Source organism: Pongo abelii, chromosome 22 (assembly GCF_028885655.2).
Source record: "Pongo abelii isolate AG06213 chromosome 22, NHGRI_mPonAbe1-v2.0_pri, whole genome shotgun sequence".
Lineage (NCBI taxonomy): Eukaryota > Metazoa > Chordata > Mammalia > Primates > Hominidae > Pongo > Pongo abelii.
The window spans coordinates 22,744,617-22,771,634 of NC_072007.2; the positions used below are offsets into that span (position 1 = coordinate 22,744,617).

Here is a 27,018-nt window from a genome sequence, read left to right on the forward strand (position 1 = left end):
ACAGGTGCCTCACCTATCCTCTCTCAAACTTCACCTTCCTCTCATGGGCCTTTTGTCCGCCTTGAGGTGCCCCTAGCGGCCTGAGGCGCACCCTGGGGTTGAACCAGGGACGCCAGGGTCCACTGGGCCCAGCGAAGGGGCTGATGGGAAGGCACTTTCGTCTGTGGGGGTTTTTTCTTTTTTTTTTTTTCTCTCTGCCCCAGGTGCCTCACCAGATACTTAGGAGGCTGAGTCAGGAGAATTGCTTGAGTCTGGGAAACCAAGGTTGCAGTGAGTCAAGAGATCACAGCACTGCACTCCAGCCTGGACAACAGAGTAAGAGTCCATCTTAAATAAGTAAAGAAAGAAACTGAAGACATAATAGGCATCACTGAAAAAGTTGGAATTAGTTAATACAGGGAAACATTAGGATAAATGATATAAAAGAACTAAAATCAAAATGAAAATAAGTATGCTGACTCCTCACACTCTCTTTTATCTCCATGATAAAATAAATACAATTTAAATACCAAGATATGACATACATATTAAATGAGTTTTGAGGAAGGACAGCAAAAAGTAACCATGCATCTTGTATTAATGAACCAGATAACCTATTACATATGGTTTTAGCAGTAAGATTTGATAATATATGTATTTCATATTATTTCATAAGAAATATTTAAATTATTCATGGATTTTTCTAGTGGCTACTTCATCTCCCACTTCTTTTCATAGTACTGACTAGATTTTAAATTAGTGATCATAATGTGTCTTAGTTGACTGAGATGATAAATAGCAAAACATTTTGAATTTAAATAAAGGACAGAAATTTTAAATTTGATTTTTCCACTAAGCTGAGCTACCTTCCAATTAGATTATTTAAGATCTCACAAACAAAATAGTATCACAGCAGGACATAACCTCAGGATTCCTTTTCACTTCAAAGTTTTTTACTTTCAAAACTCCAACCTTTACGCTATATTGATATAAAAGGCGGCAAGACCCATAAACGGGAGGTAATGTTATAAATGTACAAATCTCTTATCTATATTTAGATTTATACTTTACATAAAGATGTTCCCAAAACAGAAATAATATTATTAGAAATACTAAAATTGAATTTCATTAATAGCTAATTTAGATAATTATGAGAAAAAGCATGTATTACATTCATTGTACCTTAAATTTTTCCCATACCTTCATTCACTAGATTCACCATCAATTCAAAATTAGATAACCCCTGAAGGAGCTCATGTATATGTATATATACTGATGAAGCACTACTATGTTACTTTTGGAATAAAAATTAATGCTTATCTATATAACTTGCCCATTAAAATCCCCAAGCATGGCAATGTGTATAGTCAAAATAGCTACTAGAATTCATTTTTAAATTCTTGTATATATAATTCTAAGATATAACAGTAAATTAGAGTCTGGCACATAGGTTTTTTTAAATAAAAGAGAAACTATAAAAATGCACATGAAATTACACTCATTAGAAGAGATTTAATTTTTACATAAACTTGGATTTGCCACTAGTTAGATTTGAGTCCTCAAACATAAACTATATATAAATAAGGGTTGATGTCAATTGTTATGCTAGACTTATGCCACGACAAAAGCATCATAAAATAATACCACTCTTTAAGATATAAATTATGTAATTGCTAATATTATTCTTCTGAATAATTTTACCCTAGTAATTTTCTTCAACCTGACAGGGTTTCATGGACAATTCAAACCATGAGTATATGCAAATGTAAGGTCAGGATTCATATTTTCCCTCAACTACATATTATAATCACTATGCTATCTTTGTTAAGAATTTTCTATTTATTGTCACAAAAGGCATTCCTTTATGATATAAAAACCTAAATGTCAGGGTTTTCTTTATTTATTGTATAAATATCTATCTGCATTAGTTCTAAAGAATTTATTAGCACTTTAAGGGCAGAACCCAAATACTGTAATACATTTACACAGCACTGAGTACATCACTCATAGTCTAAGTGCGTATAAAATATCTGCAATTGTAAATGTAAAGAAAACTTACCAGACAGTTGTTTCCACTTGACTGTCATTGAGCTGCTGATTATCCAATTGGGGAAACAGTGGAAAAAGCACTTGAATCTGTCCAACTGAATGAATTGCACTATGAATTGAATGTGTTACTATCCCTTTCACATCCTATGTCTAAAACCAAAAATGTTTATTAAAGTTCTATAGAATGATTTTCATCACTATTTCCTTGGTCCAAATACCTTTATAAGGGAATTAAATAACATAGATGGACATTTTTAAGCCTTCAATTATAATTTTTATACACATATAAGACAAAAAAGTGAGTACCTTTGCTAATCACTTTTAAACTTCAAATCTTAGGTTGAGACATTTTTACACTAAAAATATGAAGTTAAAATCAAATGTTATTTTAAAATCAGAAATACTATTGATGGATTTAAAGACAAGTAATTTTAATGTTACAGAATATTAGTAATACAATCTTAAAGCAAAGTATGTTTTTATATCTAACAACTAACTTATTCAGTTAATTGATTTAATTTGAAAGGCTGTATAATATAGAAGATAATAGATATGACAGATTTCCTACTAAGGAGACAAGGCCAGGGTAGAGCATATTGCTACAGAAAAGATAGACATTCTTTAAAGTTTCACTTAAAAGATCTGCAAAAGCCAAAATGAAACAAAAAGTCACAGATTTATAGATGAGCAATGTTTGATATATAAATAAAGATACTGTTAAATTCTGACAAGAACATGAAAACAAAGCCACGATTCACCCACCTGAAGCATTAGAGCATGTTGGGAATGCACAAAAATTGATGCATCCTCTTTTGGTGATAATTCCAGGCAGAGTTGAGCATCAGTGGCCTTAGCATTATATGTAAAGGCAATGCTACTTGCAAGTTTCCCATCATATAAAACCTGTTTATGATGTTCTGCCAAATGAATATCACTCTCAGATTTAAACTTGAAGGTACTCTGAAAAAATAAAACTAGGGTAAACACTCTTTTTAAAAGCAACAATTAAAATGCAAAAGTTTTAAAGCAGAGAAACATTTGCAATAAGAAAGTACTTGTGTACCTTTCATGTGTCAGGGACTATTCAGTGGTGTTACTTTGTTATTGTCACTTCAATTCAATGAGAGTTAAGTTTTATTATGCCAATAAAGATGCTCAGATCTTCATTTTCTAATTTAAAGTTTTTGATTACTGGCAAAATCATTTCATTAAAAAAAACAAACCTGATATTATATATAATAGGATTTTACTTGACTACATCATAGCATAAGTTTAATTTTTCTTGTTAACACTTTAAAAAGTATTTATGTAAATAAACAGTGCCTGACACATGAATTACTTATAAAAATGACTATCGTTTGAGGCTACAAAAAGTTAATATGCAAAAATATTCATATCTTTACTAAAAAGCAAATCAACCTATGAAATACCAATGCTACTCAACAATAATATCACAATATACATACTAAACTCAGAAGAGAAGTTTGTTAAAACATGTTATTACTTTTTATGAAAGACAACTAAACATATGCCATCTATAACAAGAAAGGTATTGTTAAAAGTGGTTAAAATTGCTCTGCAGATATGAGTCTAATAATGATAAATGATATTTAACCTTTGCAATAATCACATATCAATATTACTATTACTTTCAACTTACAACTATGAAAGCTTAATGTTAAGAAATTAAGACGTAGAAGGGAAGGGGCCAGCATGTAATTCTAAGTCTTCTGATTTATAGTCCATATTCAATGTATCGCTAGTGAAATCATCTTAAAATCCTGACTCTGCCACTAATTATCTTTTTCAAGCTTAGGAAGTCATTTAGCTGATGTGGCTCCAATTTTCTCACTCAATGTTATAATAAGGTTAGATCAAATGTCCCAAACTCAAGTTCTCACAGGAGGCACACAGATATGCACATAAGTGAATTTGGCCAGATAGGGACTTCCTCAAACTAGAGAATGTTTGTCCTTTCTAAAAGTGGCCCCTACTCCTCAGCTCCAGTCAATTGTTCAATGTTGCTAGTTCTTCCATATTTTTCAAGAGAAACATGAAATCCGAATTTTTATCTAAAAGCACTATATTTTAAAATTTAATTGAAACATTTTGACATTGTGAAGACCAATCATGTCAGTTTTTACTTCTGGACTAGTGTGTAGAGACTAATACAAAACTGGATGCAAACTATTAATTATTATGCATGTGCCAAGACAAGAGCAACATGAATAATTAAGAATTTGTGTATGCTGTAGTCTGAAGCATTTCATTGATAATACTTTTTTTGAATGAGGAGGGTAGTGTTATCACTAGAATGCTTAAGAACTCAGAATATCTGCATTCAAAAAAACAATGTATGAATTAAAGCACACAAGATATGTTGTTAAACACTAAATCAGCTTTCCGTGTCTGCATTTTACCACTGCTGAAACATTTGTACATCCCATTGTCTAGAACAAAACTCTTGCTTTCATTTTGTTCATATTGCTTACACTGGAATTAACAAGTTTTAATATATTATCTTAAAAGATTTAAAATACTTTTGTGGAAATGTAAGATGTCTAATAAAACCTATTCTTATTTGGAAATACATTGGTCTTAGTTTTTCTGAGTCCATGATACATACCATACCCTATTTTGGTTTGTAGGAGGAAAACAAGTTTATGTAATTAAATCTAACACTTTCAGGTTAAAAAAGTGTATAATGTAATTTAAATATAAACATAGAATCCATTAAATAAAGATAATTTTCTTATCTTCCCTTATTTGTAGTATTAGTTTATTTCTATGTCTTTAAATTTATATATAAAGGTGGACATGTGCAATGGCTCACACCTGTGATCTTAGTACTTTGAGAGGCCAAGGTGGGAGGATCACTTGAGGCCAGGAGTTTGAGATCAACCTGGGCAACACAGAGAGAGACCCCATCTCTACCAAAAAATTAAAAATTAGCCGAGTGTGGTGTCACATGCCTGTAGTCCCAGCTCTTCAGGAGGTGAAGTGGAAGGATCACTGAGCCCAGGATTTTGAGGCCACAATGAGCCATGATCATACCACTGCACTCCACCCTGGGTGACACAGTGAGACCCTGACTCTAAAAAAAATTTAAAAAGAAAATAATTTACATTAAAGTATAAGCCTTTATATAAATATCAATATTTATTGTATTATTTCTTTCAGAAGGATTTTCAGAGGAAGAATTGTTATATAAAACTGTATGAATAGGACATGGATGAGAATGAGGAGTGATTGCAAATAGGCAGGTAGGATCCTTCTGGGGTGATAGAAATGTTCTAAAATTAAATTGTAGTGATGTCTGCACAACTTTGTAAGTTTATAAAAAATAATTGACTTGTACACTTAACATTAATGAGTTGTATGGCATGTAAATTATACTTCAATAAAACTGTTATAATTATTTTAAAAGAAGAAAAGAAGGTATGAATATATTTTGTACCAATTATACTCAAATGAGTAGAGTATTATGCATGCTTTTCAATACGGACCACTTCAGCATAACAAAGAAGATGGGTGGAGGCAGTTATACTGAGCTAAGGAAACGACTCCAAGTGGTAACTGAATCTGCAGAAACAAATAAAGAGATTCATAAATGATAAATCAGAACATCAATATAATAAAATCTACAAACATATACTGTATCTCCTTTCTTCTCTCAGCTTCTTTAAAATACACAATTATATGAAGTAATAATTATGTCATGTTGGGTTTGTAACATATACAGATACTATATAACAATAATGTCACAAAAAACGGAGAAAACAAATAGAGCTATATAGAAGTAACATTTATATAACTCACTAGGATAAAATTAGTATAAATCTGAGGCTGATTCCAGTGAGTTAAGATGTATATGGTAAGCCCTAGTGCAATCACTAAGGAAATGTTTTTTTAAGTGAAAAAAATTATCAAAGAAAGCAGTAAAGAAGAAATAAAGAAATAAAAAGAACATGAGACACATAGCTTACAAAAAGTAAAATGACACATGGAAACCTATCAATAATCACATTAAAGATGAATGAAATAACCAATCCAATCAAAAGGCAGAGATTGTCAGACTGGATAATAAAGTAAGATTCAATAACATACTGCTTATAGAATATTCAAAGATAAAAACATATTTAAAGTAAATTAAATGGGAAAAATATCAATAAATCACAAGAAAGCTGGAATGGCTGTGCTAATATCAGACAAAACAGACTTTAAAACAAGATATATTACTAGATATTAAAAAGACATTGGATAATGATAAAAGGGCCAATCATGAGGAGGATATAGCTATTGTAAACATATATGCACCTAACAGCAGAGTGTCAAAATACATGAAGAAACATCTGAAGAAATGAAGGAAGAAATAGACAAGTTAACAATAATAGTTGGGCACTTCAATACTCAACTTTCCATTCATAAAATCAAGAAAGAAACTGAAGATTTGAACAAAAACCAAACAGAACTAACAGACAACTCCAGAACACACCATCCCAAAGCAGCAGGATACACATTCTTCTAAAGTACACATAGCTGGGCTCAGTGGCTTATGCCTGTAATCCCAATATTTTGGGAGGCTGAGGTAGGAGGATCACTTGAGGCCAGGAGTTCAAAACTAGCCTGAGCTAGCAAGACCTTGTCTCTATAAAAAAACTGAAAAATTAGTCAGACACAGTGACTTGTGCCTATAGTCCCAGCTACTCAGGAGGCTGAGGCAGGAGGATCACTTGAGCCCAGGAGTCTAAGGCTCCAGTGTGCTAGGACTGCACCACTGCACTCCAGCTTAGGTGACAGAAGGAGAGACCCTGTTTCCAAAAAATACGTACACACAAAACATTCTCCTGGATAGACCAAACTCAGGTCATAAAACAAACCTCAATAAATTTATGAAGACAGATATAATACAAAGTATATTATCTGTCCAAACTAGAATGTTAGAAACAATTAATATACGGGAATTTGAGGAATTCACAAATATGTGGAAATAAACACATTTCTAAATAACCGATGTTATTTAGAAAGAAGAAATAATCAAAAGGGAAATTACAAAATATTTTGAGATGAATAAAGGCACAAATACCAAAATATAAGCAGTTAAGGCACTTAGAAACTTATACATGTAAATGTTTGTATTTAAAAAGAGGACTTCAAATCAACAACTAAACCTCCCACCTTATGACCCTGGAAGCAAAAAAGCAAACTAAACATAAAACAAGCAGAAAGAAAAAAATAAAAAGAATTATAGAAGAACTTAATGAAATAGACAATAAGAAAGCAACTGTGAAAACACAATAAAATCAAAAGCCAGTTCTTTGAAAATATCAACACTACTAACAAGCCTGTACCTAGACTGATTCACATATTAATATTATTATCTCAACAGATACACAAAATGTATTTGACAGAATCTAACACTTTTTATAAGAAGCATTGAACAAACTAGGAATAGAATGGAACTTCTAACTACCAAAAAAAAGCATCTATAAAAAACCTACAGCCAACAACATAGTGCAATTTGTTGCAGGATGTCAGAGCATAAGAAGGGTAGGAAGGGTAGGTAGGAGAGCTGCCCAGTTCATGAAGTCAGAATTCCAAAAAAGTGATAAGGCGTCTACCTGAAACAACAAGGAAGAGGCAAGTAGGTTGTGCCTTGGCATAAAGTTTCTGAGTATGTGCAAGGTAAGGAAGGTTAGGTACACTAAGGGCTTCTCTGTGTAGAGAGTCAGAGCCTGAAAAGGGTGAGAAGGCATCCGCCTGAGAGGAGAGGGCAAACCATGGGAGGCAGCTGGACCTAGGGTGGGGGTTGAAAATCATTCATTTGGTGTGTGGCTTGACATGTTGGAGCCTGGGCAGCCAGAGAAGGGCATCCTCACAGGGGGTTGCCTGGCTCAGTTTGTTGTAGCTTGAGGAAGATGAGAAAATATGCACAAAGGGAAGCAACCAGGCAAGGGAAGGCACAACACCAGCAGGGCAGGGAGCACATTGCCTAAAGCAGTAAGCCAGGATGGGGTGTCAAGAGTTCTAGAGAGAGGGTAGCATCTGAATAAGAGGGCTGCCCAGCAGGAGGTAAAGAAACCTGGGGCTCCAGAAGGATATAGGGAAGGCATCAGCTTAACAGCCTAGCTCAGTGTATTGTGCTAGAACTGAGGAAGAGGGCATCCATGATGGAGGGTAACCAGAAAAGAAGCCAGCACCTGCCTCAGGTGAAGAGGGCATCCATATGGAAAATGAAGGAAAGACTGAGAAGCTGTTTGATGCATTATAATGTAAATGCAGTAAACTGGATTTTTTTACTATAAAATATACAACAATTAGCAAAATTTTAACGGGGTCTGAGAATTAAATGGTAGTAACAAATCATTGCTAATCTCTTGATTTTATGTTACAGAATAATTATGTGAAAGAATGTTCTTGTTTGTAGGAACATAACATTCAGGAATGATGGAGCATCATGTCAGTAGTTACTCTCATAGTTCAGGAAAAAAACTGACTGGCATAGTGCTTGTAGCTTTTCTATAATTTTTATTTTACTTTTAAAATTAAAAATGAGAGAGAAATAAAGAAAGAGATAAAGATTTAAGAGAAAGTGAAATAAAATAAGTGATTTAAGAGAAATGTTAAAGATAAGCAATGTAAATAAACATGCATAGTCAAGTCTCTGGAGAAGAAAACCAAAGCAAGGAAATAGAAGAAATTCTAAAAGTATAGTATAAGAACAATTTCCTAAAATATGAAAAGATGCAAACTACATATGAAAGTGCACACCACATACCTGAGAAATTAACTCAGAATGACCAACACCAAGACATATCTAACAAAATTACTAGATTTAAGGAAGAAGAAAAAAAAATCCTTTAAACATCTAACAAGACTGAGTGTCTTGTAATGGAGAAGATATTACATTGTCAACAGACTTTCAATACTAATACCTCATGCCAGGGAAAAATTAGTAGCATATTTAAGACATCCAAAGAGAGAAAGAAAAGTCAAGGCTTTTACAGCCAGGCAAAATGACTTTCAAGTAAAAAACATAAAGTGCCTTACAAACTAGTATCAAAATGCATTTCTCAAGAAATACTGTTTCCATGAACTCTTCCTGAGGAATCTACTACAGAAAGAGCTAAAACACAGCCAAAACACATCAATATAAGGAAATAATATAAGCCTTAAACACACAGGTACTCATAGGACGATGATTAAATAAGAGTTAAGAGAGAATGGTATGTAATAACTGTGTGTGCTCACAATATAGATAAGACCTTGTATTAGCTTGCTGGGTCTGCTATGACAAAGTACCAGAGTCTGGATGGCTTAAATAAAAGTTGTTTATTTTCTCATAGTTCTGGAGGCTGTAAGTCTAACATATGGGTGTAAGCGGGGTTTTCTTCTGAAGACTCTCTTCTTGGTTTGAGGGCAGCCTAACTACCTTTTCTTCCCTGTGTCTTCACATGGTCTTTATTTTACATGTGTCTGAGTCCTAATTTCCTCCTCTTTATAAGGATACAGTTATACTGGATTAGGACCCAATAACCAAAATGACCTCACTTAATCTTAATTACCTCTTTAAAGACCCGTCTCCAAAAACAGTCACATTTCAGGCTACTGAGGGTGAGAATTTTAATGAATTGTAGGGGAACATAATTTACCTTGTAACATGCCTCAACTATTTTAAAAATGGCAAGAGGGAGAATGAAGAGAACACATAAAAAAACAAATTAACTGTATTTTCAGTAATTTAACAATTGGGCATTATTGGTATTCTTATTCTGAGGCTGTTCTTTGTGTATAATTATGGGATTTTCTAACCTATTATCCTGTGTGTATTTGACAGTCAGTATCCTCAATGAAGAAAGGAGATTTAACTTCAAGTAGGTCAAGTTAAAACACCACACTCTCCTGCTTTTTCTCCTTATTCCCTTGCTCTCCTCTTTCTCCTTTGCTGGTTCCTCTGCATCTCCTCAACCTACAAACACTGGCTTTCCCAAGGACTAATTTCTCAGTTATCTTTTTCTCTGAACTCACTTCATTGGCACCTAAATCCAGTCCTTTACCTTTAAATCCTGTCCATATCCTGCCAATGCCAAATTTCTATCTCCAACCTAGATGTCACCTCTAAACTTCACACTTATTTCATTTTTCCATTTAGATGTTTATAGGGCATCTCAAACAACTATGCCCATAACCTATGTCCACAACCTAATATTTGATCTTCTCTGCCAAGACTTATTTCTTCATAGTCCTCCCATCTCAGTAAATGACAATTCCATCAGCTCAGTTGTTCAGGCTGAATTTCATGGGGTTACTTGCTCCTCTCAATCCTCTCTTGCTCCCTTACCCCATGTTCACAGTGACAAAATCCTACTGGAACTACCTCCAAAGTATATCCAAAAGCTGGCCTTTTAGAGTCTTAGATATTTTAGATATGCTTTATCAAAAATCTAATCAAGTCTCAATACTTTCCAGAGCTCTTTCACTAAATAACTGCAACAGCCCCCTAACTAGTCTCCCTATTTCCACCTTTTCTCCCTATTTACCATAGTAACCAGAGTGATCCTTTTCAAATTGGTATCAGGCCAGGACACTCAAAACTTTTCAATGGCTGTCCCTCTCACTCAAGAGCAAAAATAAAGTCATAACAATCCTCTGAAAGCATATAGTTGTTCTCTGAATTAATCTTCTTTGACTCTCCCCCTTGCTCCTTCTGTGACAGTCACAGGAAAACATAGTCACAGTGTTCTTTAATCTGTGAAGTAAGCTTCTGCTAATGGCATTCATTCTTCCTCTGGCATTTACCCCTAAAGCTCTTCCCCAGATATCCACTTGGCTAGCATCACCTTCCATCTTTTTTACCTGCTTTGTGTGTCTCATAGCTCTTATCACCATATAGACACTATATATTTTTCTTTTGTTTTGTTATGTCTTCTCCCATGATACTGCAAACCCTACTTCTCCAAAATACAGGCATGGGGTTTTTGTTGGTTTTGTTTAATTGTGACATCCCCAGCATCTAGAACAGTGCCCAACTGTTTAATAAAAGAATGAATGGATGAATTAGTGAAGGCTAATTATTTGTATTTAGTTAGCATTGATTTATTTTGTTTTTCCTTTCAATTGGGCTTTTGTTATCTTTAATTTGAAAGAGGGGTCTACAGCATATGCTGTAGGTAAATGAAATACTGGATACATACCTATCATTCAAGAAAAGACATGCAATTTTGACTTTGATAATTTTGTTTTAGCCATTGAATTGTAGTCAACATCATTCTATCAAGACACATTGCAAAATACATAACTTTTCAACTACATAGGTGCATTTATAGCCTCTCCCCAAATCTTTCTGTTAGTTATCACATGTATTACATGTATATACTCTGAATCATCCAGGTTTTCTTCTTCAGTCAGTAATGAGAGTCAAATAACAAAAATTTTTTACATTTTCTTCGAAAAGACTTAAAGAATATTTTCACTGGATAAAAAATTCTAGGTTGACAGATTTTTTTTCTTCCTTTTAGAACTTTAAAGATTTTGTTCCACCTCTATGGCTTCCCTGCTTTCTGATGAGATGTGTATAGAAATTCAAATTATTGTTCCCCTTATCAGTATCTAGTTTTCCTCTGCCTGCTTTCAAGATTTTCTCTTTATCTTTGGTTTTCCACACTTTGACTTTAATGTGCCTACTTTGGTTCTCTTTGCATTTATTTTGGTTGCAGTTTTCAGAGTTTCTTCAATCTATAAACATAATCCTTTTACCAAATCTGAGAAGTTTTCTATCATCATTTATTCAAATATTTTTTCTGGCTCTTTCTCTTATACTGTGCCTATTAGACCTTTCAAAACTGCCCCCATACATCTCTAGGGTTCTATTTTTTCACCCCAATCTTTCATAACTCTCTTCAGATTTTCTGTCAATCTATATTCAAGTTCATTTACTTCTCTATAATATTAATTCTGCTAATAAGCCCATACAGCTTATTTTTAATTCTGATATATTTTTAAGTTCTAGAATTGCCATCTGATTTTGTTTTATTTCATGGCTGATACTTCCTATCTTTTAATTCATTATAACTAAACTTTTCTCTACCTCGCTAGTTACAATAGACCTCATGTGATATTTCCAACATGTAGGTTATCTTAGAGTTGGTATATGATGATTTTCTCTTCCCTTGAGAACGTCACATTTTCCTGACCATTTTTAGAATAAGTACTTTTGGATTATATGCTAAATAGTGTGACTATTACTCTGTACAATATTATGGAGAAACTTTCTGGCCAGAAAGTTTCCTATAAAAGCAAAAAATGGGGATATCAGTCCATGTAGACTAACTGTTCCATATTTTGACTACCCTCCAAAGCTTGCCTGCTTTTATTCAATCTCCACAACCCTCAGATAGATGTTATCTATATTATGTGCAGAGTTTGCAAATGGTTATTTGTGAGAAGATCAGTTTGTTAGGAGCTCACACAAGTATTGGAAATCCTCTGAAGTGATTTTTAATTTTGGAGGTTGTGTTATACTTTTTCTCTTATCAGTTAGAACTTTATTATGATATAGCAAATTATAAAAACCATTATGCTATCATATTCATAAATGAAAGAGAGAACTCAAAGCTAAATTTTCAAATATCTGGCCATGAAGACTAACTACTTGCTACACGGGATTAACAGAACAATGAGAAAATGTCTAGTAATAATTATAAAATATAAAAACTTTGTTAAAATCTGATTTGCAAGCTTATGTCAAAGGGCCACCTCATACAGAATCTTGAAGACATTAACTAACCCCAAATAGAGATCCACAGTAAACTTATCTGGTAGTAAATTTTACTATACTAGACAAATCTATAGTGAGATTTTCTGTGTTTTAAATATTTTCTGTATTTCTGTATTTTCCAAACTGAATGGTTTATTTAGTTAATAGGTGATACCCTAACTTATTTACCGTTTCCAGAAAATAACCAAGTACAGAATATTTACTGATAAGCTGCAATGCTCAAAACCAAATATTAGACAGAAAAAAAATTTACCTAGCACTACAGTAACCAACAAGTCAAAATCATTTGTGAGAGGCTCTATTGAATATATAGTTTGATGACATTATTTGAAGGTAGAATTAACTTATTTTATTAACTTTGAAGTCCATATGTTGACATGCTATCCACACTAAGCTCAGAATCATAAATTTTGTCTGACCATTACAATGAAAGAAAGTTCCATATAACTTAAGGCAATAAATATAAATACTATGTTATTATACAACACTAAGTAATTTAAACTCCATTTTTGATTTATCCAAATGTCCATTAGTCATTATATTCTCTACACCTTAAAAATTCCACTGTAGCCCTCTACCCCTTCTCTCACAGAGAGTGACTTTACCAAGATAATTGTGACTATAATGTGTGAACTACTCAGCTTTTCTGTCAAAACACAATCTGATCATTTGCATTCCTCCTTCACTATGTTCTCTGAATTTCTAAAAAAAAAAAAAGCTTTTTAATATAAAAAAATTTGCTGATGCCTGTCATGATGCAATTGTACTTATAATATTTACAAATTGAGAAAATGCATGTACCTGTGGATTTATCATCAACCCCCACTAACAACAAGGGTGCAGTAAGCTAAGGACTTTCAAAACTTAATAAAATACTATCTGATGTAATGCCCAAATTTACAGGTATATCTCTTAAAAGTTCTGACTTTAGGTGCTCTACTGTGTGTTAGGATACTAAGGATACTCTATGTCACATGAGCTGTGCACACATGATGACCAGGTTACTGCTCATTATCACTGTTGTTAAAAAGAATGACAAGAAAGATGTGTGAAAAGAATGCTACAAACTACAGAGTTTGCAAAGCTGTTCAGGACAAAGTTTGCTTCTTTGTGAATAGAATTACAAAATTGCTTATATTCAGCCTTCTTCCTTGATGTTGCCAGGAAGCTCCCATCAATTCTGAAATTTCACATTAGCAATCATATTGGATTTGTATTTTCTTGATATTCTACCTTTTTATATTTCATTTGTTTGCTTGTCACTCTATTTAATATCATTCTACTAGAGCTTAAAAAGACACTGCAAGTATTTTATGAAACAACTCAAAGAAGTAGGAAAGAAAAGCAGGCAGCATATTAATAAAAAATGTGAATTACAAAAATATTCCTATGCAAGATCAACAATGGCAGAACCAGGATGCAAACCCAACAAAAAGAACCATGAAAGAAGAAGTAGCTGGACAAGAACAAATTCATTTCTAGAGCTAGTAAGACAAAAACAAAAATGATATGGAAAATATATGATAGCAAGTATTGTTACCTTGACATAAAAATAATAGCATTATTATTCTTCAATATTATTATGGTTATTAAAGTCACTTAGAAAAAAAGATCGTTTAATATAGGTAAATTCAAACTTTCCTCTCTCTCTCTATATATATATATGTGTGTGTGTGTGTGTATGACATAAAAATAAAAAGAGAAATACCAATGCAAAAATACAAAGTCCAAAGAGGGAATTTTTTAATGTTTTTCCTTTCCATAACACAATCTTCACATTAATTATTTAAATTGAGTTCAATAAATAAACCACGCTTCCATACAAGACAAGTACTCCTTCAGAATTATAAACACTTTGACTATAATGTGTAATTCTCTTTCAGTTCCAAGTAGTTTGAGACTTCACAATTCCCAATGTGATTTAAACAGAACATTTATATATTCCCCTAGCCAGGTGTACTGCACATTTAAAACTAACTCATATATGTGCATGCTATATCTTACCTAGAGTCTTTGTTCTTAAAGCTTAAAAAACAGAAAGAATATGATAAATTACATTAAATAATTAGTTTTGCTAAATTAGTTTACTCACTACTGTACCTACTTCCTCACTGCAATTAAAGCAAAAATATAAACTAAAATTAAATAATTTCAGACCCATGAAGTATATTATCTTTTACCAGTAATATTAACAAGTTCTTTATTATGTTCATTATGTAATATATATATTCCAAATTTTTGTATTTTAAATACTACATTAAGCAAAATAGTTTTATAAGATTTATTATTTCAGAATTGTTAACAAAAGGCATGCTATCAATATTAGGAAATATTCTGAAGAATAAAAAAGTTTATAAAGAGAAAACAGTTGAGAAAAAAGCATCTTTGAACCGAAAAGAAACACATAATAAAAACTGGCTACATTCCAAAAATAGAAATGACTCAAACTGTATTAAAGAAAGATTTTCACTAAAAATTATATTACATCACATTTTACATCTAAAACACTCCATAGAATTTATAAAATTACAGTTATTACTACCTTATATCTAGGTCCTAACTGATGAATTGCAAATATCAGTGCTGGGTTGAGTGCTTCACTGAACACATACACGGCACCAAGTTGACCACAGAATACCCTATTTGCATCAGCAGTTTCTGATGATCCAAGAAAGCACTTGTCATAGCTCTATTTTTAAAAGTCTTTAAAAAAATGCATCATTTTTAATGATGAAAAGGTTAAAATCCTTAAATCATCCTTTATGAATATTTTAAAATATAACAGTAATAACAGAAGAAAGCATCAATTAAGACTTTATTATTTAAATAATAAATGCCAGTCAAGTTTTTTGGGAAAAATGATCAATTACATGTTTTACACTTATGTTTAAGCAAACAAACAATAGCCACCTACTCAATCTTCTGACTTACCACTTTTCAAATATTATAGTTAAAGGCAAAAGAGCTTACAATTATTTATTTACAAATATTAAAATAATTTAAAACTGTAATGATGTATAATTATCCATATATAGAGAGATTGATCTGAATCAAGGGAATGATTGTTCCAAAATGTAATCATGAACACATAGGGTCTATTTTTTTATTCTACTTTATGTTTGAAATTATGAATCTATTCCTCTATTCCTCCATATTTAGTAAAAGACACAAAGAAAATAAATCCCTTCTCATATATGAGTAGGAACTACACAGAATCAAATAAACAATAAGATTAAAATCTGCTGGTTAATGCAGATGGTACAGTGCTCTCTACATTGAGGAATTCAGCACTGAAGAAGCCAAAAGCTTAACAAGATCTTTCCAGCCTCTACTTCTTACACCCCACCCACCCAAACCAGGGAAACCAGTCATGGCTCAGTTCCCTTCCCCTATCCCCAAAGGCTATTTCACACCTTAGAATGAGTAAGCAAGAATTATATATGTAAGAAATACTTTTGGTACTTCAATAAAGTAACAAAAAGAATTGTGAATGCATACAAAGGCAAAAAGAACTGTCATCATTAAATACCCAATCTTTAATTGGAAGTATAGGAACTTAAACTTTAACTGCATAAACTATGTATATATGTGTTATTATCTACAACTCTCCACTTCTTAGGGCACTATTACAAATAACCAAAAAATTAAGTCTTTTCTTTCCAAGATGCTTTCTTGAATGAGTCAAGAAGACCACTGGGATTTCTTCTACTCTATAATAAAAAGACTCTGGAGAGAAGATCTCCTCTGGAGAGAAGATAAAAAGCAGAATTTCATCTGTGTATTCTAATTCTGAAAACAACATTCCATTACATATTTATTGGTTGTAGCACAACCATGAGTTTCTGTGACAGGGAAAAGCAAATTTTTCTATAAAGGGACAGACAGAAAGCATTTTAAACTTTGCTTGCCACACCTGGTTGCTGTCCCATTCTTCTTTGATTTTGTTTGTGTCTCAAGAAAACAAACAAACAAACAAAAAACCCTTAAAAATTAAAAGCCAAGAGTCTTAGCCCCTAGCTTACACAAAACCAGAAACAGGGAGAGGGTCAGATTTGGCTCATGGGGTGTAGATTGCCAAGCCCTGATCTAGGGGACAACCTATGGACCATACACACAGTGCTAGTTAAAAGAATACAAGACAGGATAAGCAAATCTCTGCCCTTTGGGAGATTAAAGCCTATAGACATGCAAACAAAACTGAGAAATGAATTGTGTTTAAGAGGTAAGTTCTTATAAAACGCGGTACGCTTGAAGGGTTGTATATTATTGAGCTTGGAGGTACTTTCAGCATTAAAACAAACCTTTTACTTTGGCTCTGACAGGCCAGAATGTTGACAATGGAAAGCCCAAAGTAGAGAAACCGTAGGACCCTTGAGGTTTTAATTCGAGTTGTTCTCTACCTAGAATCCAACTGTGTCACTTCTTCCCCTGCTAACATACTGGTAGAAACTAATATAATCTCTTTGTTTTATTGCAATAAGCCATTTAAGTGATCTTCCTGCTTCTGTAATTTCCCTTCAAAATATTCTCAATACTGCAGGCAGACTGATGCTTTTAAAATATAAGCACACATCACTTGTCTGCTGAAAACCTTCCAAGGATTTTTAAGCTGAGTAAGATGCAAAAGCCCAGGCCTTATGTTTGCTTATGAAGGCCAAAATGATTTCTGCCTAACCTCATCTCTTAATATTATTCTGCTTCTACCTACCTCTGCTCCAGACAAATTGCCTTTTCCTTGAACTTTCCTATTCTGCCTCAAAGCCTTTGCACTCACTGTTCCCACTGAATGGAAGTTCCCCACATACCTTGCTTGCTGAACTCTTCCTACTAAAATCATCTCTGGACCATCCGGCTCCTCCCTTCTCTGCAACTACTCTTTCTGTAGCCCCAATTTATTTTCTCCATAGCATTTATCACTATGTAATTAATAATAGTGACTATATGTTACACTTCTGTTTAGGGTCTTCTTTCTATATCTAAATAAGGGATAAACCACATTTTTTAGTGCTTGATGCTGGAATAAATAGAATACAGGATTCATGGTTTTTTATCTAAAAAACTTAAAACTTTGGCCAAATGTTCCTGTTTTTGTATCAGTAATCATGTCTTTTAGCAATTTTCTTATACTAAGTTTAACAATGAAAGATTTGTTTAATAAAAAGAATAAACTTTCAAAGTTTTAAGTTTCTACCAAACTATTTTATTATTCAATTCATTTTGTAATGATAGATCATACTCTCAAACAAATTAAAACACAGACAGAAAAATAAAGACTTACATCATTTGTGTTAACATGCCAACCCATATCACCATAAGATACCAGTTGTCCATTAATATAACACTGAATTTCACTGTTCATCCATCGATTGTAAATGTGGATAATGCTGATCATGTACCACTTAAATAAAAAAATTAAATATATCAATATGTAATGTTTGGTTATTATGGTCTAAAATGCAATTATAACATTCATAAAACCCTACAAGAATATGCTGACAGGACTATTAATGATCATCTAATACCACTTCCTCAAGTTCCCCCTCCCATCTCTCATTTCACAGATGGTAGAAGTGACACATAAAGAATATTCATGGAGAAGACAAGAACTACAGCCCCTTGACCTCCAGAGTGATATTCTTTCCACTATACCAAGATTCAAAATTGCAGAAATACAATTCATTTGTGTTCATTCATTTAAAATTTACATTGTGCCAGGCACTGAAGATACCCAAGGCTAACCAGTTCTCCTAGAATTTATGAGCTAAACAAGAAATATATATGACACAACTAAACAAATGTAGAATTATAAATCATGGTGATTACAGTGAGGAGAAAAAGAATAAACTGAAAAAGAATAAACTAGGATTCTACCTTGGATTGCATGGTCAGGAAAGATCTGTCAAAGAAACAACATTTTAGCATTTATAATATGATTTAGGTAGCTTCAATTTCACAATTAAGATTTAGTAAATCCAGTGATAATTCTATATTTAATAACTTAATAGTGTGTGTTTATTAAGAATGAATGAATGAGTTCATATTAAGTGCCCATTTTATAGTTACTGCTGTCAAATAGCATTTTAAGTATCTATTTTAATATGGATGGTTTGATTTCTGAAACAACCTTTAGTCTCTTGAGAGTTAATATCCTAAAATAGAGAATATAGAAATATTTTTTCTAAAGTATAGAAAAATACAAATGATTTATAAACATTTGAACAAGTATGCTTTCTGAAGTTAAGAGGGGAAAATTAACTGGTTTCTCCCTCCCACCAAAACATAAAATACAAACTTTGTTCCACAGATTACTTGAATGCACTATTCAATTATTTCATATACATTTTGAGAAATAAAAAGTTATAATAATCCTTAATCACTAAAATATTAGTCATTTCAAGGTATCTAAAATACTTTGAGCAAAATTCAATTTTGTTCATTTCAATTTAGAAAATAAAAATAGGCTGGGCACAGTGGCTCCTGCCTGTAATCCCAGCACTTTGGGAGGCCAAGGTGCACAGATCAACTGATGTCAGAAGTTTGAGACCAGCCTGGCCAACATGGTGAAATCCCATCTCTACTAAAAATACAAAAATTAGCCAGGCGTGGTGGCATCTGCCTGTAATCCCAGCTACTTGGGAGGCTGAGGAACAAGAATCACTTGAACCTGGGAGGCAGAGGTTGCAGTGAGCCAAGACTGCACCACTGCACGCCAGCCTGGGCGACAGAGCAAGACTCTGTCTCAAAAAAAAAAAAAAAGGAAAAGGAAAAAGTAAAAGAAAAAGAAAAAGAAAAAAAATAGTGTGTTAAAGAACTCAAAAAAGTCAGTAATACAAAACAACAGTGTGCTTCTATAAAAGCAAGGTCAGGTCCAGACATTTAACTGTCTAAAATGCACACCCTTTTTTAAGGTTTTTCATTCCAGGCAATCATTAATTTATTGCAAACTAAGTCTTTCACTTGATTCGAAACTGACATATATGTTGGCCCTGATTAAAATTAGAAGAGAAAATCTTTAATGTAGTCATTTAACCATTGTTTCTAAATATTACAAAATTATCAAGAAGAAACCATAAAAAAAGAGCTTCAAATAAATTTAAGGAAAATCTTATAGAATTTTACATGTATAAGAATTAAAGTTTGCACATATTACCTTCACTGAGTTTGAAACTATCCAACCAGAATGCTGTCTAAATAACACAGAAGACACAATCTTTATATTCTGGAGTAAAATGTGTAAAAACTTTACATTTCTAAAGAGAAGAGACACAAATAAATACCTATACATAGGCAAAGATTTCCTGCCCAAAGACAATTTTAAGAGAAATACTAGATGCATTATCATACTTATTGGTGTACTTACAATAAAAAAAGTACTCATTCAAACAATACTTACTGAGTTCTTACTACTTCAGATAATTTAATGTACTGGGCAGGATAAATTTTACTTCCTAAAGACATGAATTGCGTTCCCAAATTACTAGCTCTATGGCTTTTGGCAAATTACTTAGCATCTCTGAACCTATTTTCATCTCTGAAAAAGGGGATTAATAATGCCTACTTTGTGGATTCCTTGTGAATATTATAAACAGATAATGTATGAAAACTATGAAGAAAAGTTCCCAATGTATTTGGCACCCATAAATAACATGCCATTAACTAAACTACTATTTTGATTTTATCTACTATGTCCTCATGATGAGGTTCATTTATGCTAAAATTGATTATTATTTACCTTTCAGAGTCATTCATTCATTCAAAAAATGTACTAAGAGCCTACTTTATGCCAAGTACCCTGTCCCAACCTTGGATCATGGATATATAAAGACAGACAACAGACACACACTCAAGGAAGTTTCACTAGAGAAACAGTTATGAGAACAATAGAGAATGTCTAAAATACAGATGCAAGAGTAATAAAAGTAATTACTATAAGTAACAGGGAAGGAAAGACAAATAGAGAAGAAAGACTATCATAGAAGTATTCACTAAAAGAATAAAATGAACCATAAGACTATGCTTGAAGGATAAAAAGGAATTGTTCAGTAGACAGGGGTAAAAAAAACATTCTAGGTGGATACAGCACAGATGCTTGACAAAATTTTCTTCAGTGTGTAGGTTTAGCAGGAAAAAACAAAAACAAAAACAAAAACAGGCAAAGACCAGATTGTAAACAGACCTTTAGGAAACTGGCCTTTGTTTTTTGCATAATGTGGTATAACTAAATAATTTTGAGCAGGAAAGTTAAATGATCAGCTTTATAGTTAAGGAAAATACCTGGCAGCAATGTGGAGGTGAGATAGGTAGGCAAGTGTGGACAAAGATAAAATTGAAAAACCACTGCAAAGGTTTAGGTAAGACACCATAAGACGCTGAACTAAGACAAAGTCATTAGTAATTTTAAAATGAGGATGGGAATTAACTAACAGAACTGATAGGAAGTGTTAACATACAACAGGGGAGTCTAAGATGGCTTCCAATTTTCACTTAGATGGGTAAGGGTACCACTAACTTAAGATCATTAATACAGAAAAATTAATCAGATCTGGATTTTATCAAGGTTTGCTTTTGGTTGTAACAATAATATATGATAAAATTAAATGAATGAATAAATGAATGCACTGATGAATTAATGAACTGATCTCAGTTAAGACCATAGTACTTATTTATAAGAAAAGTAACTTTTCTCTTTCCTTGGTACATCAAACTGTACCCTACAGATAACAGACACAAGTGAGTTTTTCAATGGTTAAAAAAAGCCTAACTTTTGACCTGATATATGTTGACTAAAGAAAATAAAAATAAACTTGGAAACTACCTGTGCATAGTGATATTGTGTATATATACTGAAGTCTGCATTTAGTTTGAGACTCAAAAAGAAATTTATAAAAGAAGGACACAACCAGGAATAAGGAAAAAAAAAAGATCCATATTAAGAATCCACAAGATATATATTACAAATTGAAGATATGGAAATAAATTGAAGATAAAAAAGTACAGATGATATCAATAGTAGCTAATATGTCTAGAGCACATATTACCATTAGGTAACATGCTAATTGTTTATATCCATTTTCACAAGTTCTAACAGCTGGTAAGTGGTGCAGCTGGGAAAGTAAAAGTTTTAATGTAAAGATTTCTTTTTGAAAGGCCAGTAAATCTCTTATTAGGAAGGATAACAACAACTTAGCTAGGGCATCTGTGGGAAATTAAAGAAAGGAAGAAATAAGAGAATAAATTTGTTTTGAAAAATGAAACACAATAAAAGCAAATAATTATGACTTTTCAAGGTTTGTGAGAATCTTCACAGAAGACTTTTTAAAATCCACATCATTCTCTGGCCCTGCTCCTAACTAGACCCCTCAGAATCACTGCATACTCAGAGCTTTACAAAGGAGAATGTGCTTTCCACAAGTAAACAGTGAAGAAAACACAAAATAGAAAAAGTGAGAACAAATGGGTTAAAGTGCTTTTTATTGGTTAATGAGAATTTCATTTGGTTATAACTTCACTCTAATTGTTTGCATGTATATTCTTTAAACTACTATTTCCTAAAACTCTCTGATGAGAAAGTTATCTACAATATTCATTAAAACACACAATCCTAACATGAAAAATTATGATACCAACAATCTGTACTTCTAATCAATTCCACTGAAATTCAAAATAATTTGGCAATTTTAGCAAACTATCTTGGTCTCATCTTAGTTTTAATAAAACAGAATTTCCAGAGCAAAGGCAATGTGATTGGTATTAAAGTAATCAATTTGTATTAAAAAACAAAGAAACACCATTATAATGAATGAATTTATTTATTCAGATCATTGCTTTTTAAACTATTTTCTAAGTATATACTGATGAATTATTGTTAAATTGATATTCTTTAATAGAAACCACAATTACTGACATTAAATATAAAACAAATATTTTCATTAGAATCATATAAAATCTAAACAAATTTTTGAAAATACCACCCAAAATATTTTTTTCTGTATATGACAAGACACACATCAGATCATAAGCAACAAGAAAACAAACAAAAAAGATATGAAAAAGATATAAAGACCTCCCCCTCACTACATTTGGATTCATCATATCTATTATGATTGTACCATTAATCACAAAGGGTAAGGCGATATTTCTGTTAGGAGGAGGCAGTGTGCCCTAAAAAACGTTGACAATCTCACTGTCATATACCCAAGAAAGAACCCTGAACCTGGAAGGGGAAAAAAGCCTTAAACATGTGTGACGGGAACTGCTATGCACTCTGTCCTTGTTTTCTTTCATCCGGACTTTCAGATGGTTTGTTTCTCTGACACAAAGATGGAGTCTGGTACACAGGCAGGAAAATCTCTCTAGAAAATGCCACCTCACTGTGAATGAATTCTCTCTTATAATTCTAATTATACAGTTGCACATTTCTCTGCATTTTCTCTTTACAGCAGTTTTTAAAATGTGTTTTGACCTTGTTTTTGCTATTATTTGGGATATTAAGTAAAGACATATTTCATAAGCCAAAACTAACAGTACAGCAACATTCCACTCCTTGAAGCCAGCATTATTAAAGCATCAGAAATGAACAAAACCTCCAATCTTAGGAAACAAGATTCAGATCTACTAGGATTAGGTGAATCTCCCACAAGAAAAGTATGTGTGCATTGCTTAATCTGGGGGTTTAACATTTAACTTTTTTAAAAAAGAGGCAAAGATTTATAACTCCCTAGTGCCTACAATGGTGTCCAATACTCAGTAAGTAATAAGTATCTATTGAAAGAATGCCATAGAACAGATCAGACTGAGATAATGAGAGAATGTAAGAGAAATACACCACAAGAGATCAAAGCACTGACCTTATAGAAGACAAAAATTAGACATAAAATTAAAAAGAAAATGCAAACAAGGATAAGAGAAAACCATTAAAAGCATAGGAAATCCAGTGAAAGAGAATACTACAGAGGTCATAAAAGGACAGTTAAGAATTCTGTCATAACAAGTGAGTTATAAAAATATTTACTTTTACCTACCTTACGTGGTTGAAAATCATATTTCACACAATGCTGAAAACATTTTCCTTTGGACTTCAATGATGTGACTATAAAACAGTTGCCAACAAAATGAGCAGAGTAACCAACTCCTTTGCTAGTATGAAAACTGTAAAGACAACTGAGAATAGTATAATATCCTCTGATAAAAAGAACTAAACACCTAATGGCTATTAAACATTCTTATAAAAATAAAACTTATTTCCCTGTATGGTAGAAGGAGTTTAATATGTGTCAAATAAAAACTAAACAAAAATATAAAAGGTTTAGTTATAAGTAAATATAAGAAATTTAAACTAGGAAATAAAAGACTGGAAGCTTTTAGTATTTCAATCTAAAATCTCAGAAATACATAAAAACAAATTAATTGCCAACAAAAACCTACCACCAAGTAGACTTTATCTACATTTAAGGACCATTTGCAATCAGCAAATACAGAACACATTTATACAAAGTTCACATTTTAAATAACAACCTGCTCTCTAATTCCGGCATACCTTTGAAAATAGTGTACAAATTAAAAAGAAAAAGAAAAAAAAAACTTGGTCATAGTCAAGTTTGATAAATAATGCAGTTGATCGAGCAAAGCAGTACATTTTTAGTTTAAAAAATTAAAAAGATGTAACTATGAAATATAGTTGTTTTCTTCTACAGGAGCATTCCCCTTAGCTGTAAATTTAATCATGAGGTAGAAAAATGTGTAATCATTGAAAAATGAAGGTACCACTGAAATTAATATATAATCTCCCAAAATGATCACTTTGAAGTTCAACCCCATTTATGTTTGGAAGTTCAGATGCTTATTTAAAACTTGCTCTCATATTATCCATATATAATATTTTATAATAGAGCTTAAAAGATAGTAATAGCTCACATATTTCCGTGCTCACATTTCTGACCCAGCCATTATAAAAGGGCTTTAAATATGATTCTCTCATTAAATCCTATGGGATAGGCACTATTCCTATCCTCATTTTATAGTTGAAGACACCAAAAATACAAGGTGAATAGTAGGTGGTGAAGCCAGAACTTGAACACAGGCAGTCTTATTTCAGAGTATTGCAAGTATTAAATGAGTTCATATATATAAACACTTACAATGCCTAGCATATAGAATGGCAATCAATGAATGTTTGATGTTCTTATTGGTAAGTATGCTGTACTGTGCATTACTGGCATACTAAAATTACCAAGGTTTCAATCCTTACAGATCAACACATTGTTAAGTTGATCAACTCATTCTAGTGGTTTTCAGTAGTAATCCATTTGGTTAAAGGAGATTGAATATTTAAAGCCAAAATAGACTGAGCTAGAGAATGTTAATGGAATCAATATTGAAGAAATGCAAGCATTAAGAGATAATGTTCATAATGTTAACATCATTGAAACCAAGAAAGGCAAAGCATGACATTTATTACTCAGAAACATAACCACTGATATTTATAACCAAAAAGGATTCAGATCAATTCATACGCAGAAAAGGAATAATATAGGACTCCTTTGATAATAGCAATCAAATAAAATGTAGCCATTCTAAGGAATAAATGAGAAAGTAGCTGATTATTTCACCTGACTTCAAGAAACATCTGAATGGATTTATTTATTTTCCTAGACTTTATCCAAATTCTACATAAAAGATAATTACCCATTATGACTTTAAAATTAATCTGTTCCCCAAACAGATCCTTCACGTTGCTGATAATGGCCTTTCTCAAATACAACACGGACCTTCCATGTCAAAAATCTTCTGCATTCAGAATAAAATTTTAATTTCTTCAGGTTATACAAGACTTCCCACATGCTATGGCTCCAACAAACCCTTTCGATTTTATCCTCCTCTAGTACCCAACCCCACATTCCAAAGTACATCTAAATATACCAGCTATTCCACTTGTTCTTTTACAGTTCCTCTTCCTATACATCACGTTGCTTCTATCCAAATCATTCTTCCTTCCAACAAAATCTCATTTATTCTTCAATAGCAGACTAATATGTTCCTCATCTGTGAAGCTTTTCTGGACTTCATCCTAGCTTGGTTTCTCTTTTCAATTGTGTCCCCATAGTTTTGAGTACCTAAATCTACAGTATCATTTATAAAACAAGCTGTATTTGCATGTCTAGCCATCAGAGTTCTTCAAGAGTAAGGAATGTAATCTACTCCAAACATAATGGCTGAAGATACAGAAAATACTCTGTAGATGGCCAATAAATAATCTCAAAGTAGTCAAAGAATTCTAAGTGCTTGCCATGAAAAAAAATACACATACACACGCACATACACGTGCGTGCACACACACACACTATTTCAAATGAGTTAAACCCTATACTAACCTTTCAGATTTTAGTGTGTAAGCAACTAGTTCAGGCACTTTTATTATCATACAATATAAATAACATTTGATTATCAAACAATATAACCTTTCTTATCAATTTGCTATAAATGTTTAATTTAGCCAACTTCTAGTGACACTTTTACTACATTATTAAATAAAAAGTACCCCATTGAACTTAACATACTACATACAATACATTCAGATGTGAACAGTTAGTAGTGTTTTGGTGGCTATTGGTTCTTCCTTAGTATAATATTTAAAGTTTAATTTCTCTGTTAAAAAGCAAGACAGAGGTATTTTTCTGACATTTATTCTCTTTTCTCATATCCTTCCATCATCAAGCTCTTTTGAAGGGAAATAGTAGAAATTACAAAAAGTGAAAAATTTTGTGTTTTTAATATTATTACTGATAAAAAGACAGGAGAATTAAGAAGCTTTATATAATAGCAATGTCAAAATATGAACTTCTATGGTACAATTACCCTCACTGTCACTTTTACATTTCAGTGCTGATGAATTATTTACCAGTAAACTACTATGCATGTAATTTTGGCTCATTCTCTAAACTGCACTCCATAGAGTAGCAGGCAATTTACAAAAAAAAAAAAAAAAATTGAGAGCTTAAACTCAGATATAAGAATTGAAGGATCGTATGATGTTCTATAAAACGTGTACACATAAGTCTACATTAATAAATTCCTATTAAGTAACTCTAGAATTTATAGAAATGCTACTATTAATATATCTGTATTAAAAAGGTATTTAAAGAAATAGATGTCTGAATCTCATTTTTCACCAAGTTAGCCATCAGTACCCAATACAGGGGTGCTAAGTCATTATA

At 32.4% G+C, this 27,018-nt stretch overlaps 1 long non-coding RNA gene across 1 annotated transcript; it reads right to left on the minus strand.

Moving 5' to 3' along the window:
• Positions 1-307: 307 nt before the first annotated feature.
• On the minus strand, positions 308-27,018 carry LOC129052400 (uncharacterized). The gene is made up of 4 exons (XR_010138864.1): positions 23,827-27,018; positions 5,486-5,610; positions 2,791-2,988; positions 308-2,123 (listed from the first exon to the last, which is right to left on the minus strand). It is a non-coding gene; the product is annotated as an uncharacterized LOC129052400 (long non-coding RNA).